Below are 15598 nucleotides of genomic sequence, written 5' to 3' on the forward strand. Positions count from 1 at the left end.
TCTAGGCCAAAGTAAGCAGTACAGCGCCGAGACTTGAATTAGGATTAAAGTCCTCGATTTATGGACGACCGCAGTCGACGCACGATTTCCCAACGGTTTCGCTCAGCGCCGATAATGTGCCGTAAGATTTAGCGGAGGTCGGGACATTGCGGACGTGTCGGTTTAACTCGCATCAAGTAGCAATCCTGGCAAATTACTGTCCGTGTCTACAGCTCCGGAGGTATGCGCAGGTATGCTCAGGTAGATAGAGAATGGCTCCGCGGCCACATATATACAACGTTTGTAGGCAGACAGTACACAGGCAACCGGAGCTAATGAAGATGTTTGTCAATACTGCCGCGTTACCGTATGCCGTAACTGTTGTCCTCTCTCCCCCCGCGCGTACCCCATCGCGATAGGGCTATATCATCTTGTTTCTGCTCTATATCGGCCACAATGCAGATCTCAGGCCTTGGTATAGATCGTCATAGGCACATGCAGCTACTTGGATAACCGAGCGGTACAAGACACGATACACTCTGCGATATCGGATTACAACCGAATCGCAATAGCGAATTAAATCTCCGATGATGCGCCGACTTCGTACGCAATTCCACGACTATTGCAATTCATGCCAAGTGGCACAATCTACGACGTCATTGCCATTGCCACTCGCGCATATGAAGTAGAATGAGCGAAAGTTTTATTACTGCTATTTTAAAGAATAAATTCCAATTACCTATCACATTTGTGGATGCTCTTGTAGATATCTGAGATTATTCTACGTAGTATTCGCTTAATTTCCCCGTGCATGGCATAAGATAATTGAGCAATGTCACGCTACATGATAATAATGCAGACTTTATTTGAAAGCAAATTGACGTGTAATTTTACTCGATTTTAAACCAAACTGCATATTCAGCGTTAGTCATTATAGGCTACGACAATTAGAAACGTTCTTATTGTCATGAAAGAGATTTGTCGGTGATAAATATAAATAAATTCAGATGAGTTGCATGTTATGATTTATAACTTCAGCTCTGCTAATTGTCATTATCTTTATTTCGCTCCGCCGAGCAGCAGAATCGATATTTAATTTAATAAAACAATTTTTCAACTATCGCGAGAAGTCATTAGTTGATAGTTGAATTCTCCCAACATGCTATCTATTCTGTGAATATTGATAATTGTAGCAGAGCGTGCAAAATATATAAATTAAAAAATAAAGTTTATTTCTCTTGTCAGAGAGAGGGAAAAAGAGAGAGAGAGAGAGAGAAAGAGAGGGGGAGAGAGAGAGGTTCACTATGCGCAGTAATAACGTTATATCAATATTCTGTCACTCATTACTACGAATTTGCAACATGCAAGAATAAAAAAGTTTCATTAATATGATATATAAAAAAACATTTTACTTTTTCACCGAAATATTGTTTTTCGGAATGAAGATCGATACGCGCGCATGAATACACGCGTGAATAGTTTTATTCAGCAACGGTATTAATTATCTTAAAAGGAAATGGAATTCACGAGTGTATCTATGTGTAAAACGCGTATACACTCAGCGTGAATAAATAAACGTAAAACATGGGTCAATATCTGCGCTTAGATCGTTAATGCATGCTTTTCAGAGGAGTGCGGTGGCTGTAAGAGCTATTTCTCGGCTGGGCGCGGGTTTTAGTACGTAATTATTGGATTAATACGCATTGTGCAAACGCGGCACGTACCGCACTTATTGTAGTACCAAGATCCACGCTTCGCCGCGTAATTATGTTAGAATTCCTATGGGCCGGTTGTATTTATCTTTTTCGTATCCTACTTTCCGGAAAATTCGATCGTTTAAAGCGACGCTCGGCCGAGCGCGCTGCGCTCGTAGTAATCTCATAAATATCCACGCTATGTAGAAACATTTAATCAAAGCGGAGAAAAGCAAACCGGGCTAACAGGTCTGAAATAGGTAATTTAAATTACAGTGCATTCGTTCAGTTTGACGTATGTATGTTCATGACTGACTTTTAGCAACCACACTTCCCGCAGATATAGTTGTAATTAAACCAGAAGTACGCGGAGCTATGCTGATGAACTTTTTAACGCTGCGTAAATTAATAAATTTACAGTAATGATAAAATGTTATTTTTCATTGTTACACAATATTGTATAATATTTCCCAATATTATATCAATTTTTTAATTATATTTTTCTGTTATATTTTCTAATAACATAGAATCTTATAAAAATCTTATAAACTTTTTCATTCACAGACAGCTACAACAGTGTAATAATTTATTATTGAAATTCTCATATAATATTATATAATAATTATTGAAATATGGATTGTATTTAAAACAAGACCTTTAGAGAATCAGCTCGCCACTGAATTTTCTCTTTAGTAATTCATTAGATATTTCTTATCATCTCCAATTACGACGCATTTAATAACAATTCTGAATATTCCAATCGTAATAATTTACGAAAAATTCTTAGACGTTAGCTTACGTCAGTAAATATTGATTGTCTTGCATTAGTTTAGATAATGGCTTAAAAAATTAAACAAACGAATAGCTTCTGCACTTCAGCAATAAAATTTATTTGAAATAAATTTAACATTTAATTTTTCTTTTCGTGATTTAAAATACACCGCAACAAAACGCGGCATAACAAATTGTCTATGTATTTTTACATATACAATTCCACAACCACTATATAGAATATTTTATGACGTATATAATTATGACGTATATAGTTTTCAAATTATAAGCAATCAAAGTTGATCAATAATATTGTGTAAAGTTCAGGCTTGTAATTCATACACAAGCATCGATCTGCTATTGACTCTCAGCTAGAATTATGTTAAACATATAATCGATATGTACTGGCCAACTCTATAAGATGATCTATCTATGAAAAAGATTCTTCTTCACGACAAAATATTTTTCAGGTTTTATTTTATTTGAAATGATATAAATTATCGATGAATATGGATGAATAAGCTATACAAAGATAAAATTGGCAAACTATAAGAATAAGTATAATTAATAATAATTAAATATAATCATTAAATAAGTTAGTTAAAATACGCTACGTAATATAAAATACGCTATGAAATATTTCCTGCTTTTCTTCTACTCAAGCTTGCGGTATATAAATATTGGAAATTCTTGATTTTATTTTTTGCATCAATTCATATAACATTAGTGACATGAAATAATGTTTAATTAAGACACAAAAGATTATTTAAAAATGTATACAATTAAAATTCAGTATTGCACAAGTAACATGTTTTGTATGAACAAATTCCGCTGCAAACATGCATTATTAATGAACAATCGATATAATATAATTTTTCTTTATTCGAATCGAGCGATGCGTATATTAATTCATTGATCCGAAAATGATGGAAAAATCATATTTAATTCGACAAAAAATTCAAAGCGCGATACAAGATATATCCTGATCCAAGCATCGTTAAAGATATAATTATCGCATAAATATAGCAACGAGAACAGCAATTTATAATTCCCATCCCCTATCGCTTCGATTTTCACATTAAATGAATAAATCGCGCGAAATATCTGCTTCGATAAATAATCGTTGCCTCGATACGTTTACGCGTCATTAATCGCGAGAGTTAATTAATAACGCAGTTTGATAATCGCTAATTGTAATAATCGTAGAGAACGATCACGTTTGGTGTCTCCTACCTACTACTCGTGATCGCGTTTTGAGGAGTACCTAATATGACAACATGGAGTGACTCACGTTCGGGCCCTACCGAGCGAATGACAGCGAAGTGACCGTGTATACACAACAGCATGCTGTACGCCACAAAAAAACGAGCACTGAGCACCGTGAGCTAGGCAATTTGTCGCTGCCACAAAATTTTTTACGCGCATTATAAAATAAATAAATACTGTATATTTTCTGCTCTCGATATTTCAAATCGATGTTGATAAAGGGAATATCACTACGTATTAAATCTAATATCTTAATTAAAATCTAATGTTTGACTCAAGGAACAAAACTAATTTTTGTTTGAAAAAAAAAATTTATAGACAGATTAACTTGTTATCATTATTCTTTTTCTATATTTTTGTTCCAAATAAAACAAAATTTCGAATTTTAATCAATCAAGAGATTAAAATTGAGTCGTCCTTTCTTTTTTGTGGCAATTTAATCGCATTTTCTTGATTTATTGTAATTACATGATTTCACTACACTCGGAATATAAAAAATAAAAAGATATGATATGTAGATTACTTTCTCTTTTTCTTTCAAGCAAAGATTAACTTTATTCTTAAAATATCTTATTCTCTATTCTTTAAATATATGTAAATATTAAATAGGTTTATCATATAATTTAATAATTTTTTTAAATAAAATAATTAGTAAATTAATAAAATTTTCGTAATCAATATTATCTGAGCTGTAAAAATCGCATAGACAGATTGGTGACTGCATGAAAGTATAATAATTATAGGCCTGAGTATACAAAAAAACTACGCGATACTTTTAGTCAATTCTAATTGCTTATAACTCGAAAGTTATTATTTTTTTTTATTATTATGATATTTTCCATATTTTCGTATTAAGAATTTCGATCCTATTCCAAAATGTGTTATTAACTTATGATATTTATGATAAATGGGACATTCTACGTCTCATGTGGTCTACGACACGTTCTACAGTTCTTTCATCATTTATGTAACAGCAAACGGGAAGGATACATTTACATATCATATCACTGTCACATGACTGTCCGTTCCAAATTTCAACTTTGATTCAGATTCCATTGAAATGCACATGTTTTTGCATCTAAGTACAGCGCGGCGAGTTACGCTTTCGTAACAATGAAACCAAACCAAATGTGGCGCACATAAATAGTCCGATAGCCCAGCTGCTATTTTGGGCAGATCTGAAATTTTCTCGCTGGTCGTACAACCAGTGGCGTTGGAGAGCTTGTAGCTGCTACATATACTTCTGTTTTGTAGAAAAGTATCCTCGAGCGTTGTAATAAAAATCGACCAGCTAAAAAAGCTTTTACACACATCCTCTCTCTCTCTCTTTCTCTCTCTCTTTCATATGATTTTCATAAACATATCCTTTATATAATACCAATTATGAAAACAAGTGGAAACTTATATGTGCGATAATAGCGATTAGTCGATCATCAACGTATATGCTGGGTATGCATGAAGCCACGTCGATAAACTGTCATTGACGGACATCGTATTTCTCTCTCGGACACTCTTACATGTGTCGGCGGCACGATCATCAATTTTAAAGCTACGCGGGTAAAGTTTATTTCGCGAGTGGCGTGCAAAGGCCGGGGCTATTGTGAAGTTGTTCAAGTTGTTGGAGACCCAACCCCTCTTCCAGCCACTACGAACGAAACCCAGCATTCGCGTTCCTCGTCGAGCTCCTGGTAAAGGGGTATCGTACCGGGGCCGGGGGGTGTACGTGCGCCGGAATGTTGCCGGGACAAGGTTGTTTTGTGTGTAGAACACGCTGCCTTCTGACTACATCAACGTAAGACGGGGGACGATACGAGAAACTCCGAGAAGAATGATGAACGCGTACGCTTTGCACGTAAATGCCGTCCGAATGCAACCTGAACGGAATTCTTTCTGTCGATACGACAGACTTAGCTGGGGGATACCAAGGATGCTCATTGATATATGCGCATGAAAACGTGCCAGCTCAAATGTCTCGCGCTTCCATTAACGATAAAACGCTCACAAACTCAACGAGCTGCGAAACAAACATGAAAATACGTTTCAGAAAACAATGCGTTCATTTATTGATCGTCGCAACATCAAATATTGATCTCTTAATGCGCGTATCTCGTACGTATTCCGTGTATCGGTAACCTACCATTCCATGAAATTTCCCAGAGCTAGCTGGTAGAAAATTATTTTATTCCGATTGTTTTATATTGCTCTCGTGTGCTATTCTAGCTTTATTAAATTCTGAAACATATATATGTATGCTATATGTTTTCCCCGAGAAACACATTTGTTCTACACAACCGCACATTGTAACATAAGAGATTTATGTATTGATTCATTTTTATTTATATGCGAAAAAAATTTAATAATACAATAATTTCAAATTTATACCTCACAGATGTTTATGTATCGAATAAAATCATATAGGTTAAAATAGCATGAGTAAAACTGAACTTTATTTAAAGATAACTTCTCTCTGATACTTTCGTCTAGTTCCTTTTTGAATTCTCCCTTTTGCCATGTTATCTCACGTAAGCTGTAAGATCATTATCACGGATATGATCCTACAAGTTATATCTGTAGAATTACACGCAGTAGCTTAAATAAATGCGCGGTAACTCTAACGTCATCTTCTAGTATTAATGAGATTATGTCTAGACGCGTGTGTGTGTACAGTTAGTAAGTGCAATAATGAATGCGGTGCATAGATCCAGTAATTGAAGTTAACTGCTCAAAGTCGCGATCATTAATTATATCAGCGGAGAGACCGATAATGATTTTGACCCAATTAATCGCTCTAACAGGGTGATTTGCACCCGTTTGCAGCACGCGCCGCATCAGCAGAAAAAGACGTACGCGTTTAACGTAATGGATAAAAATAAATGGAGCGTTTGTATTCGTAATTACAGGCGACGGTCAATGCTCTTGTTGCAAAATATATATCAACATTAATTATTCTTTTCAAAATAAACATGTATGCATACATTTATCAAATGCAAACGTTATTAATTATTTATTATAACTATACAAAAATTATGATAAACATAAAAACATTTTCGAATATCATAAATAATTTATGATATAATTAATATAATAAAGTAATATCAATTTAAAAATTCACGCACAGATCATTGCACAGATGTTTACAAATTTTACACAAATCATAAACATTTTATAACATTAAATTATGATCTTCCAATATTTTATTTTTCTGCAAGATATACAGATTTTATTATTTATTTTATTAATTTTCAGAAAGGATTATAATGTCTTTTTGGTGGAAAGATCGCAATACCTTTTTATTTAGTAATCGAAAAGTATTAAGGTTGTAATTATAAAATGCTATTAATAACGCCTATTTCAATTTGTCTAATTTATATCAACGTAAAAATTTTCCTCAAGAAACAGTTATAAGAACAAATGTTTTATAACGATCTCACATAATCGGATCGTTATATTTATTACAATCCTCCGATATTCCGATCCAAGTGTGAAAATGTCATCAGCATGAATATGCGCAAGTTTCAAACCTAATTGTAACGCATACGTCTTTTTTTGTAACATTATTACTTTAGTGTACTCCTACTCTTGATTAGAATTCTCTTTTATTGATCTTAGAACTCACTCTTTAGCGATATCTTGCTTCTACTCGGCTATATCTCTGTTACCCACTCAAAGTTAGTTCGAAGCACGCGACAAGAAAACAATATCCCCGTTCGTGTCTTTCATTCACTCTCGAAGAGCTTTTCTAGAATCGTACTAATCTTTAACAAGGGAGCCCTACACCCTGTAACGCATTGTGCAAGATCTTACTGCTTCTGTGCTTCGTGGAGCAAGTTTCAAACTCGGTACAACTTCAGTTAGCTTTAGACTTCTTGGCCCCACTGAATGCTCCACGAACGAAATTTATTTATATCCGTACACGCCACTTCACACACAATAACAGAAACTTCGTCCATGAAGTCATGTAATCATAGTGAAATGAGGGCTAGGGAGATATTCCAGTTAGGTCCCGAATATCGAAACTGCGATAACAAAAACCTGTCGTAATTACGTTCGACCTTTAAATATGCGGTAAGTTTGCGAAAAATAATGTAGAAAAATTGATTACCGAAACAGAATGTCGTAAAATGTTTGATGAGATAACAAGTTGATGAAAGAGTATAGTGTGATGAAGTTCCCGAGACTTCCTGCTGCCTTTTATATTCATGCTCAAAGTTGTGAAACGCAAAAGTGGAGGGAAAAAATATTGCCAGGTTGAGGTCCGCTTTATAGCGGGGAGTTGATTGTGTGTGCGTAAAGTGGATACAAGAGTCTCCATGGAGTAATGTATGACGGCGTGGTTTTTATGCGTCTGCGAATGAATCAGTAAAGGCATTTTTAGTAACGCGAAGTGATAATAAATTATATACACGAACCCGACACATGCAGGTCTCGAGAGATACGTTCGTGATAAATTCGATGGGTAATCGTTGCGACTATCAGCTGTGTGCTGTGTGTATAAAAGCTATATTACCGTATTCCTTTTTATTTCATTTCCATGCGCATACCTATTGATTATTTGTCGTTAATTATTTTACCTCGTTGCAAAAACGAAATGGACCAGGTGTATAAACGACTCACTCTCTCATATCTCTTTAATGAGGTCATATGTTTTATTCAATTTCATAATTGCGCGTTCATCCCATCTACGAGTCATTTTTATCGCGACGAGAGTGTCGTTTTGACAAGCTTACCGAGATAAACGTGTCATTTAGCGCGCTTTAACTTTCGCTGTACTTTTAATGACATTGCTTGAATTAATTATTCCCCATCGAGTACTCGTGGCTGCAAGTAATGACCAACGCGTCACTTTTCCGAGAATACGCAGCACGAACGTAAGCCACGTCACGTAGTTTTGAAGTGCAAACCTCTGTCACGGGCGATGAGCACGCGTCCACTAACCCAGTTACAAGTTAAGACTGCAAGCTAGATTAGCTGCTACAAAATATACTTTTACCCATTATTGTTTTCGAAGGTATTCTATCGAAGGTATTTTAATTGCTCCGTTAAAAGAAAAAAAAAGAAAACTGTAAATATATATTTTGAAAATAAATGGTAGATATATAAATATATTTCCTAAAGTCATATCATACTAAACATGATGAAGCGCGTTAGAAATAATACAATTTACAGTTAATATCATATTTCGTTTGTTTCATATATTGTATTATTAAAACGGAAAGTCAGCTCGGTTAATAAATTTAATTACGTTATTATTTCCAATCCAGTGAAATGGCATAATTGCATTCATTATTAGTTATATTAATAATAATTAATTAGCAATATTTGTGTTTGTTGCAGGACGATTTCTGATCTATCCAACGGAAACAACAACAGGTAAGATGCAAGATATTTTAAACATTGCATGACATAATAGCTACATCAAAATTGGTTCATATCTATTAAATGTCCTACTCATGTTATTAACAGATTATGCATGCATGTTATTAATATGTTATATAATTTCAATTTTATTACGTATTGCGTGTTAAAGCGTGGTGAAGCGCAATCGCAGCTTTCATCTATGCTTTACGAGCGACGTTTTTATTCGACAATTCCGTTCAAGCGAAAATTCGCAGTCTGGAATATGGGTGCAAATTTAAAACTTGGAAAGATTCATGACGAATGTTGCAGGCATTCCTGCGTTACGCAAAAGTCGCGCGCGAGCCGCAGCAAAGAAACAAAGTAAATTACGTCATGTATACTTTCGCTGTTAAGACGAGAGTTTATTCCGCAGACGGTTTAATGTCGTAAGTTTACAGAGGACCTTCACGGAAGAGGCGGGGTGCCTTCGGCTGTTAGGTATAGGTGTCAACATTATAGGTGGCTCTTTTCGCCAGGGCTTTCTCCGTGTGCGTCTTACTTCCCCTCCCCGCCTCTCCCGGTTTCCTCGAAAGGAGCTCACAACGTCCGTGTATTTCTCTCCTTCTACGGCTCTTCCTCTATCCTACCTACCGCGCAATGCCCGAAGGTATGTTGCAGCTTACAGTCTCACTGTTTATCTTCAGCCGTGAGCTTTTGTGTTTGCACAAGCTCCCTGGCACTACCAACCGCCGCGCCGCGCCGCGCCGCGCGTATCCACATCGACCCCGTCCTTCGCGGCCAGCTCCGTGCAAGACGAACTACCGCGGTTCTCTATTTATTTAGTTTTTTTCTCGGAAAGTTTGTGGATCCTGTAGGAGAAATGCTTAATTGTCGTAAGTGTCCGCACCGCTGCACAGACCTTGGAAACGTTTTCTTGACGAAGCCTCACCGCGGATTTTTGCCATTCCAAAGATTGAAATTCATAGTGAATGTAACGAGCGTGAATTTATTTGAATGAATTAATTTTGATATCTTTCAGTCACGATTCTATATTTTATTTAATATTCCCTTAAAAAATGTATTATTATTCGTTTGAATAAGTCCGATACATTTTACGATACTTTCATATTTTTCTATCTCACTGTGTGTGCGGTATGAATTTTTACTGGCTGAAATTTTTTAAATCTTTTTATTATATATTCGTACAGTTCTCTCTCTCTCTCTCTCTCTCTCTCTCTCTCTCTCTCTCTGTTTTTCTTTTTTATATCCATATTAATTGAAAGTAACGCCAAAATATTCATACGCTATATCGTCGAGTACATAGCCCTGTCAGTTGGAAACCATGTCTAACGGGCCGGCGTGAATGGATATTAGAAAAGTTTTCGAGTGAAATTCTGCACATCGACACGAGCGACATTGCTGGTGCTGCGGTTTCGCGTTAAAAGAAACGTCTAAATTACCCGCGATAGCATCGAATTCCAAACCGGACCGGACGCGACGCGCACGGGTTAGCGCGGGTTAAAAAGTACGATGTGGATACTGCGGGCGATGTTCCGTGGCGGTAGTTTTTGCAATTAGCGATATCGGCTACGTCATCCGACACGTTCGGTCGGCCGGGCGACGCGATGCACCGGCTGGTGCCGGGTGCGGGAATGCCCACTTCGTAGCGTCGTCGCGTCGGTGCCGCCTGGCGTATCGCCAAATTTCCAGCTGACCCATCCTCTTTCTCTCTTTCCCTTTTCCCGTATCCTCCGTACCCTGCTCCACCTGCCTGCCGTCGACTCCCGCGCGTTGTATATATCGACGCCCAGGGCCATGCGCGTTATCAAACGATTTATATCGGTGTGTTTTGCAAAATTTGTGGAGCCAAGGCCTTGCGACTGGCACGGGGTGCGCGCCAGTCCCGCTCGGGGAATGCATTAAACGTTAACGGCGAAAATGGATAACGAGGGAAGCGGCCGGATGGTGTGCGCGGCGCCGGCAAAGGGCACCTCGTGCATCGCCATGAGCCAAAAGATACCGCCGCGGCGTGTTATCGGGTTTAATCTAGGCTCGTTAATAACCTTTCGCTTTTGTGCGCGCGTACGCCGCAGAGGGAGAGGGAGAGAGAGAGAAAGAGACAGAGATCCAGGGGTGTACGCGCGTTTCCACGCGCTCATTCGCGGCCAGTCGAGGCTCAGGATTTATGCCTGTCCTCGATAACGTACGCCGTAACGTTGAAAGTCCCGGAAGCCACGCCTCGCATTTACCGTTAAAACGCGCCCATCTCGTGGCCGTGATCTCGATGCCGCTTTTGACTATCCGTCTTCCTTGTGGGTGGACACGCGTCGCTCGCAACGAACGAACGTCGCCGGCCGCGGCGCGGCCGTTCGCGATAACGTCCGCGAAAATATTCGTCCCGTTACCGTTAAGTCTCGACGGCGGAAGAGAGTCCGCCTGGAAAATCCTGATCCCGAATTTTCTCGGCGTCTGTTGGCAGTAAGAGATTCAACGGAAAATGGGACGTACGTTTCGCGTTAAAGAGAAGTTCCAGGCCGCCCCGAGGATACGAGTCGGCGACGGCGGCTTAGCCTCGAAGTGATTGCGTAAAGGGCGCAGCTGCAGGCACATTCGAGGATTCTTCGGGGAATCCGGGCGAGCACCGTCGCCGGGATAACGTCGGAGAACAAAGAGCGGACTAAGCTAAAATAATTGCCAATTACAAAACCGAGCTGGATATTAACATTATCTTGGGGAGGCACCGCAGCAGACCGGCGACGTTACCTGCAGCTGCAAGACGATGAGTTTCTTTGTGAGAATGTTTTTCCGCGTCTCTCAGCCCGGGGAAAATCTCGAGGTGGAGCAGTTGCCGCATGCGTTTTCTTCTGCGATAACCGACTGTGCCGCACCGTCGGCGTCGTCGAGATAAAGAATATCGTCCGCCTCCGAACAGAGGAGCGCGGACATTTTCGCTATGAACAATTATTATTACTACAGCTCGGAGCGCTCAACTTTTGAATATCGTTATGACGTGATTTTATCTACTGGTGCGGAGAAATTCACTAATGCAAGAAACGGGAGATGAGTCTTGAAAGTGCACACTCGCAATTGCGCGGATATGAAGCAAACGTATTGCGCGTTTAATCTGGTTAAACACAAGATACGGTTAAACGAAACGAGATATGAGCCAGATTTACGGTAATATAACCAGAATTGTGTACGTAACACGAAGATTCACGAAGGAATAATTTAATAATTTTTGACGGTCACGTAACCGCAGTTGACATAAAACAAATTTCATGGATATGATATGACATACAATTACCAGTTCACCAGACTTGAAGAATTTTTCAATGAAAATCGTGACACTCTTCATAATTTCCCGCTGCATAACTCGGTCTAAAGCAATATCGCAATTGTCACTATTGTGCTCTTTCCCGTGCAGCAATCTATCAGGAGATTTTCAGCTTCTTTGTTTCTTCCTCCATTCTCTAACTCTTCTCTTACTCTCAAGCGTACAATCCTGAATCGGAGTCAAATCCTCGACTCAGCTATTCGCGCGAGGAAAATTCCCGATTAAATCGCATTTATTAAATTTGTCTCGATTTACCTCTAATAGATATATAACTCCTGTCTCTAACGGTGACAGCAAAAAAATTACAAATGACACGATACGAAACGATTGTAGTCGTCGTGTTCAGGCAATTATCGGACAGAATTCAGCATATTTGTACCGGAACAGTTCTGTCACAAATAAATATGAACGACGGGTTTCCGACAGGGAAATAACGAGATTCCGCGACCGCAATTCTGCGTTGCCGACCATTATTTTCCATTAATCCGCTATGGCAGGAAAAACCCGATTCCGGATTGAAGAGTCACTCTCGTCTTCTCATTCGGATTTCCGAGAGACAACCCCCCTGCCTCGATTTCATTCAAGATAAAAGCGGAGAAGTAAATACAAAAAGAAGCCGTACCGTTTGCAAGCCCCTGCCCCAGCCCGCAGACGCGGCCTAAGATTCGGAAAACGCGTTTGTATTAATTAAAACGTAATTAATCAGAATTAAATTGACTCGGCCGGATAGGAAGGGCGGGAGCGAGACGACGAAGGAAATTGATTGGTTAAAATGGAAGAAGAATAGCATGGTGGCGGTAACTTTTCTCGACGAATCATTTGCTAATTCCGCGTATTTTCGCAATCACGACGCGCTCCAAATGGAGAATAATGTAAATATTTTACGAACATCCAATTAGTTTAAAAAAAGAGTGCAGAATGAATTCAACAGTGTTTAATGATCTCTTGCAAGATTAAACTTCAGTTACTTGTTTATGTATCAAGATCAGGAAGCAAAAATATATGAAACACTTACATTATATTTTTGTATGAAAAGTCTTCAAAACAGATGTGACGTAAAGTTACTTCTCATCTACACAGTTGCATACTGGTATAGAGAGCGACACATTTTCTAGCCAGCTGTATATTCCGAAAAACGTCGGCAAAAAAGAGGTAAAAGGGAAATTTTGATTCGTGCACTTTTATATCGGTTTGTAAAATTGCATCGGTGTGGTTTTCCGATTGTTAAAAGACACGGACATGCAGTTTTACGTGTAAAATTCAAGGTGTACAACACCACGACACAGAGTGCGAGAGTACAATCGCTAAAGCATTTATAAAGTTCTTTCAAATGTTCGGTCCGTGGACATTTTAAGAGTCGACCGACTTGCGCGCGGTTCTTACATCTCTCGGTCTACGTTGGAAAGTTCAGGGCTAACTACGGCGAAACTATTCAACATTTTTTCCCCGTTAATTAAATACCGTTCTTGTAATGGAGTTAAAAGAGTCGTGGCACTTTAAAATGTTAAATGGGAATTAGGTCACAAACGTACCGGTAAAATTCGTTCTTTTTTTTCCATTACGTCCCATAAACGCGTTTGGTCGATGTTCAGTATTTTCATTTATTTTCCAAGCGTTCGCGAAACATTGTTGCGGCCGAAACTTGGCATTGCTTTTCGATGGCTTTTTTTTTTTTAACAAACAGCTGTTGACAGCTCGGCGACCTGCTACAAGTGAATTTAAACGCGCATTCCTCTGTCAGCGGTTGTAAATGTTAAGCGTATCGAAATCAATGTTTCGCTGAAATTCCGCGAAATTTATTGCAAATGGTACAAGTGATGCATACTTAAAATTTTAAATCTCACGGAGTGTGAAAAATAATTCCAACATATATAGTTATAAAAACAATTACATTGCAGTAATTGCCTTATATGTTACCGTTATTTTTAACATTATACCCATTAGAAACGCCAATATTACGACACATTTATTACCACTTCCCGCCACACCTGGCGTACAATTTCGGCGTTCGAGAAAAGCGCTCGCAACGAAGGCAATTCAGGAAATACGCGTTCGATGTGGCGGAAACGCGATCGCCGACGTAAGTACTTGCAAGCGCGCCCGCGCGCACTTGCACGTGCCCAAAACTCGTGGCGTTACTTTTTCGCGCGACTTACCGAGGAGCAATAAAGGCAAACGACGCGCCGCGTCGTGCCGCACCGTACGATTTATTATCTCGCGGTAAGCCCGCCGACTCTCGAATGAATTGCTCGGTCGCAACTTTTTCGTAAGGTCCTCGGAGAACAAAGCCCGACTATAGATACCGTGTGATCGGAAGGACAATAGAATTAATGGCCGGCGAGGAGCGCTCGAGAGAGAATTTTTCCGCCCGCCATCGTGCCACAGGGTCGTCCACTCCCTTCCTCCCCCCCCCCCTTTACCGTTGCCCCTCACGGCGTGAAATAACGGCTTGCCGCTACGCCGACGTTGGATATCGAGGTGGCGGCGGTCGATTCGGGGGAGACTTCGGCGGGAATTCCGACGTTGGACGTGTCCAAACGTTATCGGAGGGCGGTCATCGCTGAACGCCACCAGAATATAGAGACCGGGGACCGGATGCTACTCCGTTTCGTGCACATTTCCTCTCTCTCGTCAACGGACCCTATCGTGAGGAGCGAATGAAAATGCCTTCCGCTCCGATCTTCCTGGAAGGAACTGTATCGTATGTAGTATATGTTTTCGCAGCCGCGACGTAATGTAATATTAAACGAGACCCCTTCGCTTCGAACCGTCAGTTCGCTCGACGAACATTGTCCCTGGATCGATTTGGTACACGGGATGGGGTTGCGCAGGAGAGAATAGACCGTTCGAATCGCGTTATAAGACGGAAACGCGATGAGCCGTTATCTCGAATTTATCGAGGATTCGACGGATAGGCGGGAGAACGCGCCTATTCTAAAGGACATTGGTTGCCATGCTGCCGCGCCTGGTGAAAAGGCCGCGAATAAATTGTGCGCGGAAGCGGATAACGCGTGAATCGAGAACGCCGAGGAGAGAAATCCGGTAAAAAGCAATGTCGTGTGTTGTCTGGGTTATAGCTTGCTCGAAAATACAGCTTCGTTGAGATCAATAAAACCTCAATCCCGCTCTCTGGCCCGCGGCTAACGGCGTTCTCGAGAAAGCTCTCGCGCCTTTTATCCGCTTCCCGATCGTGCACCACTAGGAGTGTATATTAAGT

General features: G+C 39.7%; 1 protein-coding gene and 1 long non-coding RNA gene across 7 annotated transcripts in view; one reads left to right on the forward strand and one right to left on the reverse strand.

Moving 5' to 3' along the window:
• Positions 1-15598, forward strand: part of Ten-a (tenascin accessory) — a 442890-nt gene that overhangs the window by 106139 nt on the left and 321153 nt on the right. For all 6 annotated transcript variants that reach the window (XM_071703188.1, XM_071703191.1, XM_071703193.1 and 3 more), the window contains exon 2: positions 9045-9080. The gene's annotated coding sequence lies outside the window, so the exon portion shown is untranslated. The remainder of the gene's footprint in view (positions 1-9044; positions 9081-15598) is intronic.
• LOC139770914 (uncharacterized) overlaps positions 1-15598 on the reverse strand; it is a 166520-nt gene that overhangs the window by 103413 nt on the left and 47509 nt on the right. The gene's annotated exons all lie outside the window — the stretch shown is intronic.

This window comes from Temnothorax nylanderi, unplaced genomic scaffold (genome assembly GCF_030848795.1).
Source record: "Temnothorax nylanderi isolate EJ_2023f unplaced genomic scaffold, tnyl_v1.0 TNYL_tig0034_pilon, whole genome shotgun sequence".
Classification (NCBI taxonomy): domain Eukaryota; kingdom Metazoa; phylum Arthropoda; class Insecta; order Hymenoptera; family Formicidae; genus Temnothorax; species Temnothorax nylanderi.